Raw genomic sequence first — 27982 nt, 5'->3', positions numbered from 1 at the left:
TCTGCACTATCGGGAGTTGATGATCCCATGAGTGCGCCTCAGAAAACAAGTGTGATTTGAAAATCCTTGCCAAACCTGCAGGATTGGTGGAATTTTGGCTGGCAGGGTATGACCAGTTTTGTGGGCGGATTTAACCTGGTTGAATTGGATCTTAAACCAGTGCAAAAGGCTGTGCAGAAGATGAACCCAAGTTGTCTGGGTCTAATGCTGCTTTGACGCTTACAACTCCTAATTTGATTTGATTTGATTTATTATTGTCACATGTATTAGTATACAGGGAAAAGTATTGTTTCTTGCGCACTACACAGACAAAACATACTGTTCATGGAGAAGGAAAAGGGAGGGTGCAGAATGTAGTGTTACAGTCACAGCTAGGGTGTAGAGAAAGATCAACTTAATGCGAGGTAGTTCCACTCAAAAGTCTGATGGCAGCAGGAAAGAAGCTGTCCTTGAGTAGGTTTTTTTCCCCGACAGAAGAAGGTGGAAGAGAGAATGTCCGGGTGTGTAGGGTCCTTAATTATGCTAGTTTCTTTTCCAAGGCAGTAGGAAGTGTGGACAGAGTCAATGGATGGGAGGCTGGTTTGTGTGATGGGTTGGGCTTCACTCACGACGTTTGTAGTTTCTTGCGGTCTTGGGCAGAGCAGGAGCCCATACCAAGCTGTGATACAACCAGAACGAATGCTTTCCATGGTGCATCTGTAAAAGTTTGTGAAAATCATAGCTGATCTGCCAAATTTCCTTCGTCTTCAGAGAAAGTTGAGGCATTGGTGGGCTATCTTAACTATAGTTTCAGCATGGGGGGGACCAGGATAGGTTGTTGGTGATCTGAACATAAGAACATAAGAAATAGGAGCAGGAGTAGGCCATCTACTCCTTTGAGCCTGCCTGCCACTCAATAAGATCATGGCTGATCTGAAGTGGATCAGTTCCACTTTCCCGCTTTCTCCCCATAACCCTTAATTCCCCTGTCTATCAGAAATCTATCTACCCGTGACTTAGATATATTCAATGAAGTAGCCTCCACCACTTCAATGGGCAGAGAATTCCAGAGACTCACCACCTTTCAGTGAAGAAGTTCCTCCTCAACTCCATTCTAAACTGGCCCCCCTTTTTTTGAGGCTGTGCCCTCTAGTTCTGTTTTCCTTTCTAAGTGGAAAAATTCTGTCTACCTCTACCCTACCTAGCCCCTTCATTACCTTGTAAGTCTCTATGAGATCCCTCCTCAGCCTTCTAAACTCTAACGAGTACAGGCCCAGTCTATTCAATCTCTCTTCATAGGCTAACCCCCTCATCTCCGGTGTCAGCCTGGTGAATCTTCTCTGTACTCCCTCCAAGGCCAATATATCCTTTCGCAAATAAGGGGACCAAAACTGCACACAGTACTCCAGTTGCAGCCTCACCACCTGGACACCTAAAAACCTAAAACCCCATGGCCCTTTGGCTTGGTTTGGTCACTTTTGCTGGGCCCAGAACCTTTCTTCTTTTTCTCTGAAGTGAGTGACTGCTGCTATGTCGGGAAACGCAACAGCCATTTTTGCAGACGGGACAGTCCAGCAAATGATAACGAGACGAATAGCCAGTCAGCCTTGTTTGGTTGGTTTCTCTGGAGAAACATTTTGACCAGACTACAGTATCAGTAGTAGCCACTTGAGTAAGCAGACTGGCCTTGGCTGAGCAGGTTCTGATTGGATGGTTTCCACAGCCGGTCAGACATGGGGGCTGTTACTTGAAACACACTCAGTCACAAATTATATGGTCAGCTTTGTAAATAAAGATATGATGTGATCTTTTTGTTATCTGCGTTGTCTAATTACAGAAGTGTCTCTGAGAGGAATGCCCCTCATAGTCACTGTAACACTGTCAACAAAAGTTCCCCTATTGGTTTTAAGCCTATCATATATTTGAATTGAATTGGTTAATTTGATCTGCTAATGCCGCATGTATTGTGATGCAGTGAAAAGTATGGTTTCTTGCGAGCTGTGCAGAAAAAAAACATACCGTTCATAGCTTAGTTTTATAATTTTATTTATTACTGTCACAAGTCAGCTATGAAGTTACTGTGAAAATCCCCCAGTCGCCACACTCCGGGAACACTGAGGGAGAATTTAGCACGGCCAATGCACTTAACCAGCATGTCTTTTGGACTGTGGGAGAAAACAGAAGCACCCCGAGCAAACGCAGACATGGGGAGAACATGCAGACTCCGTACGGACAGTGACCCAAGCCGGAAGATAGGGGTAGGAGGAGGCCATTTGACCCTTTGAGCCTGCTCCGCCATTCATCACGAACGTGACTGACCGTCCAACTCAATAGCCTAATCCTGCTTTCCCCCCATAACCTTTGATCCCATTCACCCCAAGTGCTATATCCAGCCGCCTCTTGAATACATTCAGTGTTTTGGCATCAACTACTTCCTGTGGTAATGAATTCCACAGGCTCACCACTCTTTGGGTGAAGAAATGTCTCCTCATCTCCATCCTAAATGGTCTACCCCAAACCATCAGACTGTGATCCCTGGTTCTGGGCACCCCCACCATTGGGAACATCCTCCCTGCATCTACCCTGTCCAGTCCTGTTGGAATTTTGTAAGTCTCTGTGAGATTCCGCACCCCACCCCCCGTCATTCGTCTGAACTCCAGTGGAAACAATCCCAACCTTGTCAATCTCTCCTTATACAAATCAAGCCCTGGCTCTGTGAGGCAGCTGTGCGAAACATTGTGCCACTGTGCCTCCCCAAAGAAAACGTCGACAAGCTAACATTGCTATTTGCCTAATGAAAGTGGGTGATTTTGTAAAACAAAAGAAAAAGAAAGAAGAGAAAGAATTACATCTACATAGCACCTTTCACGTCCACTGGATGCCTCAAAAGCACTTTACAGCCAAAGAACTACAGCTGGAGTACTGTGTGCAGTTTTGGTCGCCGCGCTTGCGCAAGGATATTTTGGCCTTGGAGGGGGTGCAGAGAAGGTTCACTAGGCTGATACCGGAGATGAGGGGGTTGGACTATGAAGAGAGACTAAATAGACTGGGTCTGTACTCGTTGGAGTTTAGAAGGATGAGGGGGGATCTTATAGAGACGTATAAGATAATGAAAGGGATGGATAGGGTAGAGGTAGAGAGATTCTTCCCGCTTAGAAAGGATAGCAGGACTAGAGGGAACAGCCTCAAGATAAGGGGGGTGGAGCAGTTTAGATCAGAGTTGAGGAGGAACTTCTTCACTCAAAGGGTGGTGAATCTCTGGAATTCTCTGCCCGTTGAAGTGGTGGAGGCTAACTTGCTAAATATATTTAAGTCACGGGTAGATAGGTTTTTGACAGACAGGGGAATTAAGGGTTATGGGGAGAAAGCGGGAAAGTGGAACTGATCCACTTCAGATCAGCCATGATCTTATTGAATGGCAGGGCAGGCTCAAAGGGCTAGATGGCCTACTCCTGCTCCTATTTCTTATGTTTTATGTGACGTGCAGTCACTGCTGTAATTTAGGAAACACGGACACCAGTTTGTTATGGTGAGTTCCCACATGCAGCGATGGCCAGACAATTTGACTTTCGTGATGCTTTTTGAGGCCAAAACACTGGTGACCAAGATAACTTCTATGCTGTTCTCTGAACTAGTGCCATCCGTCCCCGTCCTCCCCTCTCTCCTCAGGATGGCAGATTGAGCTTTGGTTTATAGGAAAGAGTTTAACGAGATGAATTTGTTTCAATTTAAAGCGCCACTACCCATTAGTAGTCCTCACTTCCATGTGACCTTCCCAGTTCTCTATGCGCTGCCCAAACTGCCTCTTGGATATTCACAGTCAGAAGTCTCACAACACCAGGTTACAGTCCAACAGTTTTATTTGGCAGCAAACGCCACTAGCTTTCGGAATGCTGTTCCTTCGCTGTTCTGAAGCCAGTGGCATTTATTACCAAATAAACCTGTTGGACTTTAACCTGGTGTTGTGAGACTTCTTACTGTGTTTACCCCAATCCAATGCTGGCATCTCCACATCATGGATATTGTCAGTTTCCTTAAGTTCTCCATTAATGGCCCTGTCTTCGGCTGCCTAGGCTCAAAGTTCTGGAATTCTTTCCTTAAACCTCCTCTGGCTTTTCACACGCTCCTTAAAATCTATCCTCTTTGACTTGGTTTTGGGCGTAGTGGTTAGCACTGCTGCCTCACGGCACCAGGGACCCAGTTTGATTCCGACCTCAGTTCACTCTCTGGTTTAAAGGCTAATTTATTAGTAGGCTTACATTAATACTGCAATGAAGTTACTGCGAAATTCTCCCAGTCGTCACACTCCGGTGCCTGTTCGGGTACACTGAGGGACAATTCAGCGTGGCCAATGCACCTAACGAACACATCTTTTGGACTGTGGGGGGAAACTGGAAGCTGGAGGAAACCCATGCAGACACGGGGAGAATGTGCAAAGTCCACAGACTCAGTGACCCAAGACGGTAATACGAGTCTGGGTCCCTGGACCCTGTGAGGCAGCAGTGTTAACCACTGTGCCCCCGTACCTCCTCTGGCTTTTCACATGCTCCTTAAAATTTATGCTCTTTAATTTGTTTTCAGTTAGTGATCCTAATATCCAAGTGGTGCAGTGGTTAGCGCTGCTGTCTCACAGTGCCAGGAGCCCGAGTTTGATCCTGGCCTCAGGTCACTGTAGGTGCGGAGTTTGCAAGTTCTCTCTGTGCCTGCGTGGGGTTCCCCTGCGGGCTTTGGTTTCCTCCCACACTCCAAAGATGTGCGGGTTAGGTGGATTGGCCCTGCTATGTTGCCCCTTAGTGTCAGGGAAATTAGTAGGGTAAATACATCGGGTTACAGGGAGAGGGCCTGGCTGGGATTGTGCAGGCTCAATGGGTTGAATGGCCTCTTCTGCATTGTAGAGATTCTGATGTCTCCTTATGTGGCTCCTTGAGAAATGTCGCTCGATGAAGCTCCTGTGAGGTGCCTGGGGGCATCTTACCTTGTTAGAGATGCCAGATAAAGGGACGTTCTTGTACTGCAGAATTACACATTGTCATTCTGCACCTTCAAGAGTTAATTAGCAGGTTCCAAGGTGCGGTAAAGATGGGAGGCTTCAGGCATGCGTCATCAGAAGGGCCAAAAATGAAGTGTACGCTGAACACTCCAGGGTACCGATGTCAATCAGGTCGGTCTGGTTGCTGAGATAATGGTGATTTAAAACTGGGTTGCCGGCAAGGGCAGTTTAGGCCAGAATCGCAGACTGTCTTAAAGACAGACTGACTCTGTAATGAGAAGGCGGCAGGGTTGGTATGTTGGAAAGCTCATCTGTAATGGGGCAGAAGGTTTTCTAAATCTGATCTTGTGTTGTGATCTTCTCTGAGGAACCCACGTCGAAACCCCCAGGATGAAAGCCCCATCAGCGGCAAATCACTCAAAACACCCACGTTCGCCGAACGTCAAAATAAGAGGATCTTTTAAAAAAGGATCAATTTGACTTGGATGTAAACATAACAAAATCTACCCCTTTTATGTCTTAATACATTTTGCCTCGGAACTATATTTAATGGGATAATTCTATTAATCCATCAATCATTGGAGTATGAGGTAAAATGCATTTGTCATAAACATTACGTTCACTTTGCCACATAATTTCTGACATTAATTCATCCCTCGAAAAAGTTTACAGTGTTTTAGAGTTTGTGAGGACTGCACATTCAATTTAATCATGGTGCAATGGCACAGCGGTTAGCATTGCTGCCTCACAGTGCCAGGGTACCGGGTTCAATTCCCGGCTTGGGTCACTGTGCAGAATCTGCTCTGTTCTCCCCGTGTCTGTGAGGGTTTCCTCCGAGTTCTCCAGTTCCTCCCACACACGTGCTGATTGGGTGAATTGGCCGTGCTAAATCCTCCCTCGGTGTACCCAAACACTCGCTGGAGTGTGGCGACTCGGGGATTTTCACAGAAACTTCCTCGCAGTGTTAATGTCAGCCTACTTCTGGCAGTAAATAAACTTAATAAAGCGCTTGCAGACCACGTATGGCTTTGTTCTTGAGTTAAGTCAGATGACGTGTGTGACTTTTTAAAGTGACTATGGGCTTGCTCGCTATGCTTCTGCTGCTGAACTGGAGAGATTTTCAATATGTCCTGCTCCTTTAACAAACATTTGAATCTCACTGATTTAAGTTCTGATGTCTGATAAAGCTTGAAATGTAAAAAATTTTCCAGCACAGACGCAATTGCTGCTGATAAGTAAATTTGCAGGTTGAATAACATATACAGGGACATTGGCTTTAGGGGCAAGGGAGGCCATTCAGCCCTCTGAGCCTGTTCTGTCACTCAATCATGGCTAATCTGGTTATGGTCTCAGCTCCATTTTGCCGTCTGCATCCCCTCCATCTCATCTTACCTTGACTCCCTTTGTCTATCTCAAATCTAATTCTACATTGAATAAATTCTTTGACCCAGCCTGCCGTGCTTTCTGGGGCTGAGAGGTTCACATGCTAACAACACGTTAAGGGAAAAAGAATCCTCCTCATCTCTGTCTAAAATGGTAGACCTCTTACTCTTAAACTGTGCTCCCTGGCTTTATTCTCTGCAACAAGGGGTCAGTTTGGCTCAGTTGGCTGGAGGGCTAGTTAGCACTGCAGAGTAATGCCAACAGCATGTGTTCAAATCCTGCACTGGCTGAGATTATTCATGAAGGCCCCACCTTATCAACGTTGACCCTCATCTGAGCTATGGTAGATCTCAGGTTAACTCACCATCAGTCAGGTCTCCCTCGCTCAAAATGGTGGGCAGCCTACAGTCACCAGGATCCATGGAGCCTTTACCCTTACGAACCCCCTCAGGATCTTATATGTTTGCATCAGGTCACTTCTCATTCTTCTACACTCCAGTGGGCACGGTATGGAACCTTTTTATTCAGAAGGTGGGGAGAGAGCAGCAAGACAAAACAAAAGGGTTGCGAGAGATTGAACGGATCGATAGAGGCTGGTCGGCCAGTGAACAAGAGGTGATGGAGACTGTGAAGTTTGTTTTGATTCAGTCTTGGGATGTGGGCGTCGCTGGCTGGGCCCACATTTATTACCCATCCCTAAGGGAATTTAAGAATCAACCACATTGCTGCAGCCCTGGAGTCATGTATTGGGCAGATCAGGTCAAGGCAACAAATTTCCATCCCTAAAAGACATTAGTGAACCAGATGGGTTTTTCCGACAATTGACAATAGCTTCATGGTCGTCATTAGACTGCTAATTCCAGATTGTTATTTGGTTCAAATTTCACCATCTGCTATGGTGGGATTCAAACCCAGGTCCCCAGAGCATTGCCCTGGGGTCTCTAGATTACTTGTCGAATGACAATACCACTGCCAACCCCTCAAGTGGAATGTTTTGGATGAAAGCACAGTGAAAGGAATTACACCCTAATGATACAGTTCCGGAACGACTTAGCACATTGCATTTTAGAAAATTGGATCGGTTTGTTTACTGGGAATTCTCCAATCTTCCCCATTTGTGCTATTCACTGTGCCCAGACAATGCCAGTGTACCAGAGCGGAAATCCAAAACTAGGGGCATAGGTTTAAGGTGCAAGGGGCAAGGTTTAAAGGAGATGAACAAGGCAAGTCTTTTTACACAGAGAGTGGTGGGTGCTTGGAACTCGCTACTGGGGAAGGTACTGGAAGCGGATACAATAGTGACTGTTAAGGGGAGTCTTGATAAATGAATGAATGAATCGGATGGGAATGGAGGGATATGGTCCTGGAAGAGTAGGGGGTTTTAGTTCAGTTGGGCAGCATGGTCGGTGCAGGCTTGGAGGGCCAGAGGGCTTTTCCTGTGCTGTAATGTTCTTTGTCCTTTGTTCATAATCTCCTTAAAGATTTCTAGCAGTGAGATCTAAAGCACGGATATCTAGATCTTTGCAAGTGGGAACACATTTTAAAGCCATCAAAAAGCAAAAGGGATTTGTAGCTTTTTAAGCACTGCTTCATTTCTGGTGATACAGCATGCATTGAGTCAATTTGAGCACTTCGAGAACCCGGGATAATTGGTCTAGGACCAATGAGGTAGCGGTTTGAGAGCTGAGGGAGAGGGAATGTGAGGAAGGATGTGCTGGTGAGGGACATGGAGCAAAAAGGAAAGGGCAAAAGGAGAGGAGAAGATCAGAGGTGAAGAGACAGAACAGTGGAGAGAGAATGTGAATGCGAGTGAGCTGTTGCTACTTCACGGAGTCTGAGCTTTTGAATTCTCTGTCTTTTGTATCTCTGCTTTTGTAATAATGGACAATGGTTGTACATTCTGTTTCAATTCACTAATTATCTGTGTGGAATTCTCTGGCATTTCAACTTATTATTTTCAACATTTTTTCAATCTTCTATTCCTTTTAAAACAAATACCTGCTCGGACTGGGCCTCGACAATTGCTACATATTTTAGAACCATAGAATCCCTACAGTGCAGATAGAGACCATTCAGCCCATCAGGTCGGTACTGGCTCTTGTCTGCCCCTCCCTGCACCTTGTTCTCGTAACCCTGCTCATTTACCATGGCTAATCCACCTAACCTACACATCTTGGGACACTAAAGGGCAATTTTAGCATGGCCGATACACCTAACCTGCACATCTTTGGACACTAAGGGTCAATTTATCACAGCCAGTCCACCTAACCAGTACATCTTTGGACTATGGGAGCAAACTGAAGCACCTGGAGAAAACCCTTGTAGATGTAGGAAGAACGTGCAAACTCCAAAGGGCGGCATGGTGGCACAGTGGTTAGCGCCGCTGCCTCACAGTGCCAGGGATCTGGGTTCAATTCCGGCCTCGGGTCACAAGCTGTGTGGAGTTTGCACGTTCTCCCCGTGTCTGCGTGGGTTTCCTTTGGGTGCTCTGGTTTCCTCCCACAGCCCAAAGGTGTGTGGGCTAAGTTGATTGGCCATGCTAAATTGCCCCTTAGTATCAAGGAGATTAGCAGGGTAAATATGCGACGTTATGGGAATAGGGTCTGGGTGGGATTGTGGTCGGTGCAGACTCGATGGGCTGAATGGCCTCCTTTGCATTGTGGGGATTCTATGAACCCCACACAGTCAGCCAAGGCCAGAATTGAATCCAGATCTCTGGTGCTATGTGGCAGCAATGCTTACCATTGTGTCGCTGTGCCAAATTGAACACAACTGCAAGAGTACTGGGGCAGGACGGGGATATATCATTGATCCCCAGATGGTGATCCATGATAATATTCTGTAACTTCAGGGCACTATCATTTTTGATATACATGGCTGATGGAAATTATCTGAAAGTGGTATGTACATTTCCATGAGACCACCCAGCCCTCTGGAAGGACATTCCAGCTATGGAAGGCATCGATGGGAGATTTTCTGGAGCAAATACTGGGCGCTGAGGTTAAAATTCAGAAGAATGAAGACCCAAATCAAAAGCTGAGACCTTTCCACTAGAATAGAGAAGATTAAAGAAAGTTTATTTGAAGGGTTTAAAGTTATGCTGGGATTTGAGGGGTAAATAGTGAAAGATTATTTCTACTGGTTGGCCAGTCATCCACATTATGGACATTGACGTATGAGGAGCATTTCGGGACTCTGGGTCTGTACTCAATGGAGTTTAGGAGAATGAGCAGGGATCTCACTGAAACTTACAGAATACTGAAAGGCCTGGGTAGATTAAATGTGAGAAGATGTTTCCATTAGTAGGAGAGACTAGGATCCAAGAACACAGCCTCGGCCTTTTGGAACCGAGATGGGGAAGAATTTCTTCAGCCAGAGGGCGGTGAATCAATGGAACTCATTGCTTCAGAAGGCTGTGGAGACCCAGTCATTGAGTGTATTTCAGACAGAGATAGGTAGCTCATGATTGGTTTGAATCATAGAGGTTTACAGCATGGAAACAGGCCCTTCGGCCCAACTTGTCCATGCTGCCCTTTTTTTTAAAACCCCCTAAGCTGGCCCATATCCTTCTATACCCATCTTACCCATGTAACTATCTAAATGCTTTTTAAAAGATAAAATTGTACCCGCCTCTACTACTGCCTCTGGCAGCTCGTTCCAGACACTCACCACCCTCTGTATGAAAAAAAATGCCCCTCTGGACCCTTTTGTATCTCTCCCCTTAAACCTATGTCCTACGGGAAAAAGGCAGAGAATGGGGTTGAGAATCATATCAGCCATGATCGAATGGTGGAGCAGACTCAATGGGCTGAATGGCCTAACTCTGCTCCTTTGTTTTATGGTCTGACTATCATTGGAATAAAGGGAGAATTTAGAAGATTTTGCTCCCCGCAATGTGCCAGTAGAAGGCTTCAGCACAGCTACTGATGCAGACTAACATAGCTTGAATAATTATTTGAAAAGGGACATCATTGAAAGGGCAGAACAATCAGAATTAAAGAGAAGAACTCCCAATGGAGAGTCTCCTGACCACACTAAAGAGCAGCAACATTTTGCTTCCCACTGCCAGGCCTGTGACCTCCGAAGACTCTTATCTAATCGAGGGATTCAGATAATGTGGAGAATGACAAAGTCGGAGCGTTGAGTAGTTTTATAACCATTATCTAGAGCCCTGGCGATTAGATTACATCCCTGTGCTCTCTCGCCAAGGTGAAGGTCCATTGGTGTGAGGGAGCAGTAAAGGTTGGGATTATGTTACAAGAAAGGGGCAGGTAAGCTAAGAGGTAAATGATTAAGTAAAGACAAGCTTGAATTTTAAAAGATTTTGAGATTTCAAGTTGGAGGGGGAAGGGAATGTAAGTTTTGCGATTTTTTTCAGGAGTGGGGAAAGAATGATGAGGGGACAATGTGGCGAGCCTATATTGTTTGCACAGATAGTTATGTAGCTGCATTTTGAATTAAAGCTAGCGGAGAAATGATAAAGCAAAGCTGAATAAAGCACTAAAATAAAGCGTAGAAGGTCATTTTTTTTAAGATAATTGACAAAAGAACCAGAGGCAACATGAGTTTTTTTTGATGCAACAAATTGTGATCTGGAAGGTGCTGCCTGAAAGCACGGCAGAAGCAGATTCAAAAGCCACTTCCAAAGACGGCTGGTAAATGCCTGAAGGGAGAAGGAATTTTAGGTGCTACGGGACGGGTGGAGAAAGAGCAAGCGGGGAGTGGAAATAATTGGACTGCTCTTTGAAAGAGCTGTCACAGGCCTGATGGGCCAAATGGCCACTTTCTGTGCTGCATCGTCCTATGACCCAAAGGTTACAATCGCAAGTATTACCTGGAATGAAAATGATATTGGAATGGAGTCAGTGAGGTAAGGGTAATCTCAACTGGGACAGCTTGACGAGAGTCTCAAGGGGTGTCTCGGAGATAGGAGAAGAGGAACCGTTTGCTATTCTGCATTGATATAGTGTCCACTACTGAAAAGTATAAAAATTGCACTCATCAGGACAATTACAAGAATACCAAATGTCAAAGGGAGCAACAATTTATACCGCATGGGAAAAGAGTGCTGATTGGTTGATAAGTTGACTCTGGTTGCTCAAGATCTTGCCAATGACAGTGGACCAGGAACTGTTGTCCTGTGGGTTTTTTAATTCGAAAAAGGGTCAATGCTTGGATTTTTTTTTTTTGCCTGGAAAGTGTGTGCATATAGATACTGAACAAGGACAGGACCTTGGCTCAGCTGTCATGTCTCCTGCAGTTGCATTGCCCACATGAGAGGTTGTTTGTGCTTGGGCCCGCTCGGGGATAACTGTTCATTTTTGCGAGGTGGTATCAGTCCCTGATGGGAATGGAATCATGGCCAAATTAGTGAGGCAGGACTTCCAGGAGAGGCAGAAATCTGATAGGGTGAGAGGAATTACAAATCAATGAAACCCTTTTGGATTTTTGATCTAGGGCACTTTTATTTCACTGTTTTACACACACATACACACACACACACACACACACACACACACAGACACGCACAAACACGCACGCACACATACACACACACACATGCACAAACATGCGCACACACACACATGCACACACTGGTGTCCTTTGCAAGACAGTTTACACACACACAGAAACACAAACATACACAGACACACACACACACGCACAAACACGCACGCACACATACACACACACACATGCACAAACACACACACACATGCACACACTGGTGTCCTTTGCAAGACAGTTTACACACACACAGAAACACACACACACACACACACTAGTGTCCTTTGCAAGACAGTTTAATGGGGAGAAAGCCACCACCCCGTACTAGATTGGTGCAAAAGAATGAGTGACAGTTCCACAGCCTCTTAAGAAAGATTTGCATTAATATCGCACCATCCACAACTTCCAGACATCCCAAAGAATTTCACCATCAAGGCAGTACTTTTCGGAGTGTAGTCATTATGTGGCGCTGTACGGAAAGGTGGCAATCCCAAGAATTAGGGGCAGGGGTAGGCCATTTGGCCCATCAAGCCAATGCTGCCAGTCAATAAGATGGCAGCACCCATTCTTGTCTCCCCTCCCTGTGAGTCTTGACCCCGCATAGATCGAAGAATCCACCTGGTTAGGTGCGTTGGCAATGCTAAATTCTCATGGAGGAGGGGGGTGAAGGTGGGTGGGGTTGAGGGGAGGGGAAAGAAAATTCCAAAGACCCTCTGAGACAGAGATAAAGCTCCTCGCCTCAGCCTATTTGTACCCAGCAGACAGTCCCCTACCCATTCTGCCAGTAATGTGGTTAACGATCAGAGAACCTACCAATGGTGCTGGCCGAGGGTTAATTATTGGCCAGGATACCAGCAGTGTGCATCAGTCACCCTGGGACCCATTCACTTCCACCTGAAAGAACGGACAGGGGCTGCGGTTTAAAGTCTCCAGCCTAAGGAGGGACTTCCTTTGTTTTGCTTTATATCTAAGCAATATTGAAGTTGCAGTCTCGCAGATTAAAATCATAGAATTTCTACAGTGCAAAAGTAGACCATTCAGTCCACACCAACAACAATCTCATCAGGCCCTGTCCCCTTAACCCCACCTATTTACCCTGCTAATCCCCTAAGGGACAATTTAGCAAGGCCAATCTACCTAATGGCACAGTGGTTAGCACTGCTGCCTCACAGCGCCAGGGACCCAGGTTCGATTCCTGTCTTGTGTCGCTATCTGTATGGAGTTTGCATGTTCTCTCCATGCCTGCGTGCGTCCCCCTCTGGGTGGCCTGGTCTCCTCCCACAGTCCAAAAGATGTGTTGGTTAGGTGCATTAGCCATGCTCAATTCTCCCTCAGTGTACCCAAACAGGCGCTGGACTGTGGCGACATAGGGGATTTTCACAGTAATTTCATTGCAGTGTTAATGTAAGCCTACTTGTGACTAATAAATAAACCTTAACTTTAATATTTGGGAGGAAACTGGAGCACCTGGAAAACAAAATCCACGCAGGCTCGGGGAGAACATACAAACTGTGCACAGTCCCCTAAGGCTGGAATTGAACCAGGGTCCCTGGTGCTGTGAGGCAGCAGTGCTAACCACTGTGCCAGATTCTTGGCTTCTCTTTTCCCCCTCCCAAAAAAAACCCACCCACTGTCCAGAGAACTTGCAGCCACCTTTCTCCTGGGCCTTGATGTTACCCACCATTTGATTCGTAAATTCGTACATGGAGGAATCAGCAAGAGGTATACTCTTTCATTCCACAGCAGTGCAGGGTGGGGGGCGGGGGGGGGGGGTTGCCTTTGCTGTTAACAACGAGCCTTTGCTATTAACTGCATACAGCTTTCTATTGTTGCACTTGGAAGAGTTGCATTGTGGCAAGGACATCATGATGGTACAGTGGTTAGCATTGCGGCCTCGCAGCGCTAGAGACCTGGGTTCAATTCCCAGCTTGGGTCACTGCCTGTGCGGAATGTGCATGGTCTCCCTGTGTCTGCTTGGGTTTCCTCCACAGTCCGAAAGACAATGCTGGTTAGGTGTGTGTCGGCCGTGCTAAAATCTCCCTCAGAGCCCCCGAACAGGGACTGGAGTGTGGCGACTAGGGGAATTATTTTAACAATAACATCAGCGCAGTGTTAATATAAGCCCAATAAATAAGCTTGACAAAATAAAAGCAAGTTACTGCGGATGCTGGAATCTGAAATCCAAAAGGGAAAATGCTGGAAAATCTCAGCAGGCCTGGCAGCATCTGTAAGGAGAGAAAAAAGCTGACATTTCGAGTCCAGATGACCCTCATAAACTTGAGATATTATTTGGGGAAGTGGCGGGGGGGGGGCGTTCTATTTGGTTGGATTTCCCACTGTGAAAGGTATGGTGTGCTTTGTGTGTGGGGGGTGGGGGAGGGTGGGTGCTCTTAGACCTTACATTGCAGCAGTTAAACAGTCGGGGGGCTGGGGGCGGGGGGGGGGGGGAGACAATTGTATAAACTGTGCTTAGACACATTTACCATAACTCCACACGCTTTCCTGGTGTCTGTGCTCTGCAGATGATCCGTTTTTATCATCTGTTTTCTCTCTCTCTCTCTCCCTCTTTTAACATCTGGGTAACTCCAGTTCAGGACAGACACAGACTCTGTGTCAGAACTTGCCTCCAGCACCGACCACCACCACCCCCCCCCCCCACCTTTCCCTCCCCCCCACTTCCTTAGACAGACAAGCCCATCAAAAAAAAGGGGGGCCTTTTGCATTCAGTCCTCCTCTCCTTGCCCTTCTCCCTTGTGTCTCCCTGCAGTGTTTACAGGCTGCTCCCTGCAAGAGTAACACCTCCCCTTCTCTCTCTCCTTTCCCCCTTCTCTCCCCCACTGTCCTGTAGCTTAAACACACAGTGGATGGAGCATCTGAACGTGTAAAAGGAGAGGGGGGGTGGGGGGGGGGGGGGCTGCTTCTGCAAGTGTCATCCCGAGAGATGCAAATGAAGTGAACATCAGCAGCCAGAGAGAGAGAGAGGGGGAAGGCTATAGCCATTCAGTTTTGAAAAGCAGTTGCTGCCTCTCTCTCTCTCTCTCTTTCTCTGAGCAAAGGCCAGATTCAGCGTAAGGGGGAAAAAAAAAGCTTCATTCTCAGCCTAGAGGAGGCATCGAGGACATTTCCAACTGCTTTTGGACTTGAGGAGAGAGAGCATACCCCCTCCCCAGCTCCCTCCCCCTCCCTCGCACCCCTTGTTTAAGTCAGATTCCTCCCCCCCAGCACCCCCCACCCCCTTCCTTTGCTGCCCTCCAAAAGAGCTTCTTCATGTGTCTCGGATAACTGGAGCATGCACGGATTCATCCTGCAACTGGCTGTCCGCTGTCTGTGTCTCCGAGCTGCCCTGGGCTGCCCTTCTCTGCCGGACTGACTGGTGCCAAACCTCAGCTTTCCCCCCCTCCTCCTCCTCCTCCTCCTCCCTCCTCTCCCCCTTCCCCCTTTAAATCCCCCATTTTCCCTCCACACACTAAAAAAAAACAGCAGGATCTGGCAACATGTTTCCTCCCTTGGATTAGAAAGGTAAGCTGGAACTCTGCTCCCAGTGTCTGGAGACTTTAGTGTGGGAGAGCTTTGGAAATAGAAAAGCTAGGATTCTTTCTGGGTGTGTGCGTTTCTCTGTGTGAGTATTTCTCTGTGTGTCTGTTTCTGTTTCTTCGCCTGTCTGTTTCTCAGTGCGTGTATTTCTCTGTGTCTGTTTCTCTGGGTGTGTGAGTATTTCTCTGGGTGTCTGTTCCTCTGGGTGTTTGTTTCTCTGTATCTATTTCTCTCTGGGTGTCTGTTTCTGTCTGTGTGCCTATTTCTCTGATTCGGTTTCTGTGTGTGTGTGTGAGAGAGAGAGAGTCTATTTCTGTGTGTGTGTCTATTTCTGTATGTCTGTTTCTCTCTGTGTGTCTGTTTCTCTCTCGTGTCTGTTTCTCTGTGTGTGTGTCTCCCTCTGTCTTTTTCTCTCTGAGTATTTCTCTGTCTATTTGTCTGTGTCTGTGTGTGTCTAATTCTGTGTGTGTCTATTTCTGTGTGTTTGTTTCTCTGTGTCTCTTTCTCTTTGGGTATCTGTTTCTCTCTGTGTGAGTATTTCTCTGTGTCTGTTTCTCTGTGTGTCTGTTTTTCTGTGTCTATTTCTGTGTGTCCGTTTCTCTCTGGGTGTCTATTTCTATGTGTGTGTCTGTGTGTGTGTGTGTGTGGGTGTGTATTTCTGTGTATGTGTGGGTGTTTGTGTGTATTTCACATCTCCCTCGCAACTTGTGAATGGGAGCAATTAGAAATAAAGGATACACTTCAAGAAATCAGCCCAGGATTATTTAATTAAAAGTCTTTTTTTTCCCTTTTTAATAATGCTCATGATGTGGGGGAGAGTTTGGGTTTCAGATTCAGCCTGTATGCACAGCTTGCATTGTGCTTGGCGCTGTGTCATTTGTAAAACGGAAAGACTTGCCAAGTCCCTTGTTCGAAATCTTCCCTTTTAGCTCCGATCTGGCTCTGAGGATTCAAAAGACGGGAAATGATAGCAGCAAAAAAACCCAATCTCACCAGGGTCCCGGCTGAAAGGTATTCTCTATTTGTGTCTGTGAGCGCTTGGTTTATTATTTTTGAGTTCAGTCGCTGTTTTAAATGGATACGATTTAAAATGTGTGTGTGTGTGTGTGTGAGAGAGAGTGTGTGTATGTGTGTGTGTGGAGGGGAAAGCGAGCACGGTGTGCTTTGAGAAAATCTGAAATCTGTATTCCGGCCAAGCGAGAAACGTCTGGGAGCATTCAATCCAACAACTGACCTGTTGTTTGCTTTCTATCTGATGTGCCTGCCATTCTCTCTCTCCCTCTCTCCAATCTCCCCGTCTCTCACTCCCTTTCGCCTCCTCCCCCTCTCTCTCTACCCCCCTCTCTCCCTTTGCCCTCTCTCTTACTCCCTCTCACCCTTGACTCTCCCACTCTCCCCTTTCCCCTTCTCCCTCTTTTTCCCTCCTCTCTCTCCCTCTGCCCCCTCTCTCACTCCCTCTGCTCCCTTTCTCACTCCCTCTCCCCTTCTGTCCATCTCCCTTTCTCCCTTCTTCCCCCATTTCCCTTTCTCCCTTCTTCTCCCCCTTTCTCCCACCTCTGCCCCCTCTCTTCCCCCTCTTCCCCTTCTCCCTTTTTCCCTCCTTCTCCTCCTTGAGCCTTTCTCTCTTCCTCCCTCCTTTCTCCTTCTACCCCCTCTCTTCCTCTCCCCTCTCTCTCTCCTCCCCCCCCACTCCTTTTCTCTCCTTTCCCTTCCCTCCCCTCTCTTTCCTTTTGTCTCTCGCTTTCTTGTCGTCTGTTCTCTCCCCAACTTTTGTTTTGGTAGTGGGGGGTAGGGGAGGAGGAATTATCCTTCGCTACCAAATTGTCGGAATTAATACTGGTGTGCCAAGCTGACCTGTTTGAAGTGGGGGTGGTGGGGGGGGGGGGATTAACATATCAAAGCTTCTCACAGCTACCGGCTCAATTGAGAGAGAGTGAAAGAGAGAGCGAGAGAAAAAGCTTCAGCTGGGGTTCTCTGGTTCACTCTGAACTTTGCAAGTCCAAAGGGCAGAGTGAAAGGGGAGGGGGAGTCAGTGTGAACAGGCAAAATGGGGAGGCGTGTGTGTGTGTTCCTCAACTTTTACTGTTTAGTAATTATGTGAGTTTTTAAGCCCCCACCATGTGTTTGCTATAAGCTGCCTCCCTTTGGCAAACTCTTTGCCTATTCTTTGCTGCTGATTAATGGTTGGATTTCAGAGGAGGGTGAAAAATACTGATGACCTTCCCCGCAAGGGGAGAGACAGAGAGAGAGAGTTTCTCTGTCTGTCTCCAGAAGTTCATTTTTCAAAGCAACTCTCCCTCTTTCTTTGTGTCATGTTCCTGAATTACACCCACACTGAAATGGCCAGCAACAGTCAGGGAGAGAGGATTCAAAAAAAAAATACATATTTGTTTTTGATGTCCTCTGTTCTGAATGTTCAGACTTATTAAGGACTGGATCCCTACTTCGCTCCTTGAAGCAATCTGCTTCATTCAGCCTCTCTGTTGGACTGAGGTGGGGTTGGGGGTGGTTTGGCGGTTGGGGCAATCTCGTTATGTACGATTTTCTCTTGTCTCGTTGTAAGGTGCTGTTGTTTGCCGCCGAAAGTTTAATTGTTTTTTTTTTGGCTGGGTTTGAGGTTGGGAGGGGTGGCGGGGGGACATGCACCCCCTCAAAAAGGTGCTTTTGAAAAGTTGGGGAATGGGGGAATCAGTCAGGGTGGAGTAAGATTTTGTTGGCTTGATTGTCTTTTTGCAAGGCCGGCGGCACAAGCCTTTTTAAACTTGGCAAACAAGCCTCATCTTGTCTTTATATTAAAAATAAAGCTGGCCTCCTTCAGTTTACTCCAGGGCTGTCTGTCTTTCTGTCTGTCTGTCCCTGTGACATGGATAAGGGATCATCATCAACTGACAGCCTGTGATCCCATTTCTCTGCTTTCTTTTATTTTGAGAAGGCAAATGTTTATTGCCTTTTTGGCACTTGGGGGAGAGGCAGGGGTGATTGTGCTGCGAGTGTGGTTTATTGTGAAGGGACCACTCTTAACTACTTGTTAATAGTGATAATCTACAGATTACCTCGCTTTCTCTCTGAGAAGAAAGGTCCAAATTCTGCTCCCAAACCGGCATGGTAGATGGGCAAAGATAGCGGGAATCATTGTCATAATGCAACTTTTGGCTTTTGGGGTGGACGGGGGAAATAATATTGCCTTCCCCCCCCCTCCGTCAACTGTCACTTTCAATCTCCGGGAGTATTTCAAAGCACCAGGGACAAGGGCTATAGAGACCAGTTTGTTGGTCAAACAAGCTGTTCGGATTTTAAATCGGTTGAGGTCGCCTGTACAAAGCAGCTGGCTTTTAAAAAAATATATACTTTTCTCTGTCTCTGGTGGGTTAAAGATTTCCTCCCCCTCCCCCCTCTTTTTATTTGTGGGGTTAAAGAGAACAAAGGGTGGGAATGGGGTCCAAATGGCAAAAAAAAGTTACTTCTATCCTTTGCTCAATGGATTGAAGAGTAAAATCCACTTTTTGCCTCTTAAACATGCCCCAATCTCACATTAATGCTTTCAATTTTAAGCTTGGTTGGTTAAACTGAATGAGTTTAATTTTGAGGGGGGTTGTGTGTGTCTGAGAATTGAAGTGGGGTTGGCGGGGGGGGGAGGGGGGAGGTGTTTGGTGAGAGAGAGAACCGTTCATTAAATATTTGCCTCTGTCCATTCCTCTTGATTTATTTGGAGCTGTGTTGCTCCCACACCCCTTTTTAACTGCCGCCCGAGTTTCCTGTGCTGTATTTCATGTTGCAGAAGTAGTGTTGTTCCAGCTCTGTGGGTAATAGTTTGCCATTAAGCTGTCGCGCAAATGTGCTAGTGACAATTAACTATACAGGCTAAAGGGGCTCTCGGTATTATTCCAAGCAATATAATTGTATTTTGACCACATCACTCATTGCTATTCTGTGCATGCTCCTTTATTGACGTGTACTCATTTTATCTTCCCGTATTAATTTTATTTTCTCGTATTAATTTTATTTTCTCCATTCCTTGGGGCGCTTCTTAAAGCTTGCCTCTTTGACCAACCTGTCCTCATACCTCCCTGCGTGCCTCACGTCAACGTGCGTCCCTCTGAAGTGCCCTGGGATGTTAAAAGTGCTATATAAATGTAAGCCAATTTTGCGGTATAATCATTCTGCTCCTCTTGCCAGCTCAGTGAGTTTAGCCATCGGGTGCGCTCATCTTAGCAGACCAAGGAAGCTCCCCCACCCTCGCCCCACACTCTCAGTTTGGGCTCAGCTCGCTCAGTGCCCAGACGCCGCGTTCGCTCGGAGCATCCCTGGGTCAGGGGCGAGGAAAATCAGCCAAGGGTGGGGTTGGTAGGGGGTGTGGCCCTCGCTCCTCCTCACCCACGGTCCTGCAAGGAAGCGGGTAGAGCTTGGCTGCAAGGTAGTGGCTGCGGGCGGCTCGAGAGCTCCGAGGTGCAGCCGCTTTGGACGGGCTGCGGGCAGTGCAGAGTGCAGTTGCTGACCGTTACCGAAGGCTGGAAAGATTGAACACCTTAGAGAAAGAGAGAGCGAGAGAGACAGAGCAAAGCCAGGAGAATCGATAAGGAGAGCACTTGCTGCCGAGGTAGGGGGGATGCACTTTTGTTACCTGTAAGTAACATACCCCAGTGTCAATCCGGGGCTTCTTTAGACGGGCATAAGCTGGCAGCGGTTTGGAAGACAATTCAGTGAAATCCGAGGTTAAAAGTGGTGGCATTTTATTTTTCTTTAATTCGAAGAAGTGAGCTGCTGGCAGCTGAATAATTTGGCATATGTTTTTTTTGGGATTTCAAGACACAATTCCAGACTGCAAAGCTTTATATTTCAGTAGTTTGGACTCTAAATTATAAATAATTTAGAATGATTTCCTGAGAGCAGTGCAATCAATTGGAACTCAAGGATGATCTTTTTGTTGTTGCTTGTCGTCACATAAGCGTCGTAAATTTAACATCCACAGTTACCATTTTATTTTCTCCTCTTTGCCTCCCCAACCCACGACCTGGCTGAATTTATCATTTTTTTCCTGTCCCGGAGTGTGCAGAATTAAAAAGCCCTCGACCTCCCGACCAATTGACCTGCGGCCAACTCTGTATTGGGGTACGTCGGCCAAAAGGTTTGCCAGAGCCCAGTTTTGCCCCTGTGTCTGCAGTGTTCGCGAGCAAGCCCCCCCCGCAATCAGTGCTGGGTACCCGGAGCCATCCTGCTAATAAAGCTGTAGGAAATTTATAACTTACTTTCCGCAGCATATTGTTCGGCAATAGTAATCTTCAATCATGACTTGAGACTCAACGCATCACCGACTATGATTAATAATTCACTCCGCGATTTGGAGGGTCTTGAGAAAGATCAAAATTGCTGCCGTGTCTTATTTTAAATCCCACGTTCCCCCCCCAACCCCCCAACCCCCTCCCTCCCCGTGCCTGAGTCGCTTCCAGGATTTTTGCCATGCGTCTTTTGCGAGCAGTCTTTTCTGCACAACCTTGTTATTTACAACGTGTGAGTTTTTAAAAGAAAAACTGAGAGGCTCGCTAATGGCACCTCAAGAATTTGAGAGCGAGCGAGCGGGGGAGAGAGAGAGAGAGAGAGAAACGAAAGAAATCCAATGGCTTTCCTGACACCCTGCAGTTAAAGCTGCAGCCTCTCGCCAAAATGTCAAATGGGTCGAGCGACAGTCGTTTTTATTCACGCAAATTTTTTTTTTTGTTTTTTGCGGGGATGGGGGGAGGGGGTAGAATGTTGGCTGATTTGTTTTAGCCGGGGTGGGAGTAGCCTCGCATCCGCCAAAACGGTCATGCTTTTGGCGTGACGGAAGAAGGACCGCAGCTGAACTTTAGCGAGCGGCTGGTCCGGCGAGGGCTTGTTTCAGTCGGGGGGAGCCGCCAACTGCCCCGACAGCAAATTCGCACGCGGGAAAAGATCTTTCCTTTTCTGTCGCCCGCTCTAACAAGTGGATCTAAAGCGGAAAGGAAAAGGGAAGGTGATGACTGTATTTTACGCAAAATATTTTTAATTACCTTGAGGAAAGGTGAAATTATAAGATGCAGCACGAAACTCTCAGTAGGTCAGGCAGCGTCTGTGGAGAGGAGGGGGGAGGATAAAAGTTAATGTTTCAATTCGACAAGTCGTTTCTCGATACCAGGAATTGGCGTTCTCCGGTAGGATTTGTGATCCGTGCATGTGCTAAAATTGATTGAGCTCAGTTTTGGATTTCAGTGGGAGGAAGGGTTATTTCGTATTGGGCTTTCACACGGAATTCTGTAAGGGCTTACGATGCATACATTACATTGAATAGCGTAGAGTCCAGAGAAATGGACAGTCAGCCTGACTGCTTTGTACAATATTTATGCTCTATATAAGCCGTCTTAATTCACGGTGGCACAACGGTTAGCGCTGCTGCCTCACTGTGCCAGGGACCTGGATTCGAATCCGGCCTTGGGTGACTGTGTGTGTGTGTGTGTGTGTGTGTGTGTGTGTGTGTGTGTGTGTGTGTGTGTGTGTGTGTGTGTGTGTGTGTGGAGTTTGCACGTTCTCCCTATGTCTGCGTGACTATTCCCTCGTGTTCCGATTCTCTCCAAAGATGTGCAGGTTAGGGGCATTAGCGGGGTAAATATGTGGAGTTTCGGGAAAGGGCCTGGCAAGGTGGGGTTGCTCTGACGGGGATTTGGTGCGGACTCGATGGACTGAATGGCCTGCTGTTGCACTGTCGTGATTCTATGATCTCGCCATTTGAGCCGTGCCTTCTGTCCCTTGTTGTGTTTACCGAGCTTTCCCTCCCTGTTTCCCCAGTTTGTACTCAATGGTAGTGAGTTCCTCATTCTTAATGCTTAGAGAAATGAATATATAATGAAATATATCCTTGTGGGGATGGGCGTAAACTCAGTCAAATGGATTTTATTCTTTCTGGTGTTGGTTTTGTCTGGAGAGGGCACCTGGCCTGATCAGCATGATGTTGAAATGTTGGCTATCGTAGCTATTTGAATTAAGGAATAAAAACCAAGGCGCCTTATATTCATGAGGTTTTGTGACAGGTTCGTAGTCTATCTGCTGGTGTTAGACCATCAGCTATTAATTTTCACCATTTTCGGACTAGTTTTGGGTGAAAAAGATGCACTGAAACAATTAAAAGCGTGTTGAAATGGTGACCGCATGGCATTCCATGACATGTGTGCATGTCCAGTACATGAGCCTCATTGTGTGTGCTGTATCTTTTGGTGTATGGGGCAACACGGTGGCACGATGGTTAGCGCTGCTGTCTCACAGCGTCAGGGATCAGTATGTGTATGTGTGTGGAGTTTGCACATCCACCCCGTGTCTGCGTGGGTTTCCTCCTGTTTGCTCCCACACTCTGCTGATCAGATGGATTGGCCGTGCTAAATTTGACCGTTAGTGCCTCGAGATGTGCAGGTTTAGTGGGGTAAACAGGGATAGGGTAGTGGGTGGGTTTAGGTAAGATACTCTGTCGAAGACTAGGTGCAGACTCGCTGGGCCGAATGGCCTCCTTCTGTACTGTAGGGATTCTGTGATATTGAGTGGCTTGGTTTATTGTATGTGTGTGTGTGTGTTTTTTGCATGCATGCGTGTGTGCATGTGTGTGTGCGTGTTGGGGAGGGTGGTGGGGAAGAGCTGGGGGGCGTACCCCGGGAGGGGGATGGGAGATGTGGGAAGAGTGTGCCAGGGGGAGGGTGGGGGGGGGGGAGGGATCTGGGGGAGGGTGGGGGCCGGTATTGTGTGTGTTGGCCCTGTAGATGTGTGTGCGTGCGTTGCTACCTTCAGTCAGGGCCAGCATCTCAGTCGGATCAGAAGATGAGAAACGAGAGCCGGCGGGGCTTGCCTGGGTCACCAAGTCAACTTTGAAAGAATGTTCAAGGGAGCTGGCATGAGCGTGGAGGACAAATGTCACTCTGAACGGACATGTCTAAATCAGGCTTTGGTCCTGGGGATGAGGTTTATTCCTGTTTGAGCCCGGATGCAGTGTCCGCCTCTGTCCAGCTATGGCATTAATCTCTATCTGACAAGTGAACCTCTGCTCAACAAAATGTCGGTTGCTTACCTGAATTCCTATCTGGCTATATTATGTTAAGATTAAAATCCACACCAAGGGATTCAACCTTTCACTCTCATTTTTGCCCCTGTTTTGTGTGGCTACACTCAAACCAGTCATTTCAAGTCAGTCTTAGTGCTGGGACACTGGGGCCTCTGAAAGTGTCGCTTTCCTCTTCTTTCTGCACATGTGTCTCCAATAAAACATGAGATCTAGCCAAACGTAGGCCCTGGCCTTTATCAGCAGCGCCCATTTTATACAAAAAAGACACTTCCCAACATGAGGGATGCCTCATGTTAAAAAGGTTCATCAAAGACCCCCGTGTATCTCGCTGCCCGGCAAGTCCAAAGCAGCCGGACGTAAATGTGGTTTCTTGACCAAATTCACGACAGAGCTGTCTCGTCGGGTCAGGCAGACGTTGAACCCGAGCTCCAAAGGGGTTCAGTTGAACCCGGACTCGATGGTTCGCAAACAGCACTCAAGATGTCAGATCACATCTGCCTCTCCTCCTGGCACACTCGATTCACTGGGGCGAGATACTTCGAATTCAGCTCCCAACCGGGTGAAATCCTGGTTGGGATGTGTGAATTGGTTCATGTTGTGTCGTCTTGTTTTTATCCAAGGTGCTGACCCATTTAAAATGAATAGATCGATGGTTGAAAGCAGCAGGCAGAGAAATTACATGTATGTGACTCTGGAACTGACTGTGTGTTTGAGAGGGACTGTGTGTGCGAGTGATACCGTGAGACTGTGTGTGTGTCTGAATTTGTGAGAGACTCCCTGTGTGTGTGACTGTGTGACATTCTGTGTGTGTCTGAATATGTGAGACTGTGTAAGTCTGTGTGACACTGCGTGTGTGTGACTGTGTGACATTGTGTGTGTGTGTGAGGCTGCGTGTGTGTGATTGAATGACAATGCGTATGTGAGACTGTGCATGTGCGTGAGTCTATGACAGTGTGTGTGTGACTGCTTGACTGTGTGTGCATGTGTGTGACTGTGTGTCTATAACTGCAACTGTGTGAAAATGCATGTGTGAGATTGCGTGTGTGTGACTGTAACTGTGTCACATTGTGCTGTGTTTCTCTATTCGTTACAGTTCCATTCCAAGCCATGTGTATTCACTTTTGCTTCTGAATGTCTGCACACTGTGATTGCCCTGCCTTTGTGTTACTGGCACCATGCTGAAGGTATTTTAACTTGGGATAGTTGTCCTGCACTGTGTCATTCTGTCTAACCCGTTAAAAACTTGTTCCTACATTGAACAGTAAACAGTGGCATCTTGTGGTCTATCTTGGATCCTGATCCTTAATCACTTTGTGTTTTTGTGGTGGCTGAGTTTTCAGAAAATGAGGGGTTCCCGTTGGGCTGCAGTTTAAATCCTTTTGTAACACGCCTTGTCATCACTCTGGAGGAGCCATCGCTAATCCTTGGCACATGTTTATCTGGGGGGGGTGCCGGGGATGAGAATGAAGAAACATGAAGGGGCTAAACTGGAGCAACGTGATGTCGGTAACTCCGATAGGGGTCTTTAACATCACAAAGGGATTTGATAGGGAAGGCGTAGAGAAGATGTTTTCACTTGTGTGGGTGAACAGGGACGATAAATGTAAGATTGTTCTTAATAAATCTAAGAAGAAATTCAGGAAAACTCAAGAGTGTGGTGAGAAGGTGCAACAGTGTGAATGTGCGACAATCTTGTCTATAAAGGTATCCTAAATAGGAAGAGGGGGGTTGTGGGGGGGGGCGGTGGTGTGGTGATAGAAAGATAATGTTTACAAGGTAGGGTAGAAGGAGGGTTCTGAACTTGCACATTCTCCTGGTGTCTACGTGGGTTTCCTCCCAGTGCTCCGGCTTCCTCCCACGCTCCTAAAATATGCGGCTTAGGTTGATTGGCCACGCTAAATTGACCCTAGTGTTAGGGGACTAGCAAGGTAAATATGCGGGGTTTACGTGAATAGAGCCTAAGTGTGATTGTGGTCAGTGCAGACTTGGTGGGCCGAATGGCCTTCTGCTGCACTGGAGGGATTCTATGATCCAGAGTAGACCAGTGGGGCTGAATTACCTGTCATTGCACCAGAAGCTTCTGTTTAATTCTATGCAACTCCTATTGAGATGTGTGTACCCAATTCCTTCTGTCTGCCGTTTTGACAAGGGGTATAATTTCTGTACATTAACGGAGGAGAAAATGTTGTAAAATCTTCCATCAAAATATCTGTTGCAAATACAATTCAGCTACGTTTTGTTCTAGAATAAAGTTGGACCATTACAGGGGTAAAAGACACGACTTATATGGGAGGTTTTCATTTTAGATAATGTGCTGATGGAGTGAAGTTCCCATTTGTAGTCATCGGGACATTTTTCTACCAATTTTAGTTCAAAAAGAACATGTGTACTTTCTGAAACAAAATTCAATGCCAGGTACCCTGGAGAAGGATGGAGTTCTTTAGTAGGTGAGCATTGGTGCCAGCTTACCTTATCGGTGTTGTCCCTGTTGACAGGACACTCCCCCTACCAATTGTAAACCCCCTAATTGCCATGGACTTGGGTGGACGCAATCTAATTTTGCGAAAGATTTACGGCCCTGATTTTCGCCTGTCCCCGATTTTGGGGCGGGCAAGGCTCGCAGAACGGCATTCCCTGTTGACGTCGGGCGCGATCTTGCGAGCCTCGGGCGGGCGGGCGTGCCGATAAAATCCTGGCCTCCGAGCCTATAATTGAGTCAGCTTTCTCAGTTGGCTGGACAGCTGCTTAGCGGCGCGGAGGGGCACCGACAGCACGGGGTCAACTCCTGTACCGGTCCTGGTTATTCACGAAGGCTGCACCTTCTCAACCTTGCCTGAGGCGTGGTGACCCTGAGGTTAAAATCGCCCACCAGTCAGCACCGCCCCCCCCCCCCACCCCTTCAAAGCACAGAGTCGCCTGGGACTTTGGCGACTTTTACCTACAATCGGCTCTGGGCGATTTGCCTTCTCTCTGAAAGCCTGAGCAATGATGGGCAGCTTGGAAGATGCAAACGTCAGATTGGCAAAGCGTCAAGTGTGCTTTATTTTGGGAGCTTGGCATCTATTGGCGAGGCGCTGGGAGGAGAGAGATTCACTCTTAACTGATTGACCTTGGTAATCCGTCAACACTGACGCTGGCTGTCACTTAAAAAAAAAAGAACTGGGTGAAAAAGAAGTCTCCTGTTTCTCAATTATTAAGCGTTCCATCGCTTGGCATTCCGTGTTGGGGGGGGGGTTGTTGTTCAGAGATTCCTTTGGGATGCTGCGGTAGAATTCTTTGTCTTTTAATATTTTCCTCAGGCCCCAGACAAAGGAAATTTTACTGTGTTGTAAAAAAAAAAGGCGGGCAAAAAACTTCACCCCTGTGTTAGGGATGGGTCAACTCCAGCCTTCCACTTTCGACCTAATTTGTATGTTAATTGTTGAACAGTCCTCACTGGGGCATCAGAGGGGTTTACAGGTGGCACTGGGTGTGTGGCGTTATAAAAGGGAATAAAGTCAGTTTATAAAGAAGCTGGACTCGCATCATATTTTATTACTGGACTGCATTTGAGAGGCTCCATCCCCCTCTCGCCCCCAGTTGATTTTATTTTCTCGCACGGCACTGGTAAATGACAGACACCGTAATCTCACTTTGTAAAGACGCGTTTGCTCTTTGTATTCCAAAATTCGACTTTATTTTTTTTGTTTGTCGGAGGGTGAGGTGGTCATGGTTGAGAGGACATGGTTGAGGGGGAGGAGGGAGGATAGGGTTGTGGTGGTGGGGCAGGGGTGGGCTTGTGCCCTTCTTCAGATTGGGGTCCCGGCTGGTTGTCGGCCTGGCTTTTGCCGCCGGCTGTCGCTCCTTTATCCCTTCCCTTCCCTGCTCGCTTGCTGAGGATTAGGTTGGAGCTTGGCCGAGAGTTGAAAGGTAGCCGGGACACCGGGACGCTCGCTCCGACTTGCCCACGGCTTTAGCCGGGCCTCTCCCCCCTTGCGAAAACAGGAGGAGAAGAAAATGAGGTTTTATTGATTTGCCTGCCGGTCGTTTCAGTTGTGCTTTTTTTTTTGTGTGTGTGGCGCGGAGTCTACAGTGACAGCAGATTCAGTGTTTGACACACGAGGAATCAGAAACCAGAACTCATGAACACAAAAGAAATGCACAGAGCCAACATCGAGTAAAATTCCTCCCCTGTTCCCACTCCGTTCGTGGAAATCTGACTTGTCGTTTGCCGTGGATTTCTCCGAACGGATTCTCTCAGTTTGCTGTTTCTTGATCCCTGTTTCAGGGGCATTGCAAATTGATTTGTGGGAGAGGATGATATACTCAGAGATTCAGCTCCAGTCAGCTGAATGGTGCATTTGGTTCCCCTGGTCTTTTGCTCAGAAAGGATCTGTCTTTTGCGATGCATCCTGTACTTGTGCAACGATCTATCCAATCTGAATTTCACCCGTCAACTGGCTTTAACCCTGGGCCCAGCCCAGAGGGAAGAGCTGTCAATAAACACCATCAACATGCAAAAATAAACCTGCCCTTTGAATTTATTCTGTCGA

The 27982-nt window shown here is 47.1% G+C and overlaps 1 protein-coding gene across 23 annotated transcripts in view; it reads left to right on the top strand.

Moving 5' to 3' along the window:
• Positions 1-27982, top strand: part of adgrl2a (adhesion G protein-coupled receptor L2a) — a 732161-nt gene that overhangs the window by 283058 nt on the left and 421121 nt on the right. For 19 of the 23 annotated variants that reach the window (XM_080195135.1, XM_080195133.1, XM_080195137.1 and 16 more), the window contains exon 1: positions 15092-15379. The exons of 2 other annotated variants lie outside the window; for them this stretch is intronic. The gene's annotated coding sequence lies outside the window, so the exon portion shown is untranslated. Of the gene's footprint in view, positions 1-15091; positions 15380-16323; positions 16406-19854; positions 20018-27982 lie in introns of those variants that run through there. 2 more of the 23 variants (XM_080195114.1, XM_080195116.1) reach the window with 2 other exon arrangements.

Source organism: Carcharhinus amblyrhynchos, chromosome 9 (assembly GCF_965287045.1).
Source record: "Carcharhinus amblyrhynchos chromosome 9, sCarAmb.v2.hapA, whole genome shotgun sequence".
NCBI lineage: Eukaryota > Metazoa > Chordata > Chondrichthyes > Carcharhiniformes > Carcharhinidae > Carcharhinus > Carcharhinus amblyrhynchos.
Note: the sequence above shows the minus strand (reverse complement) of the source record. Positions and strands in the feature narration are given on the sequence as shown.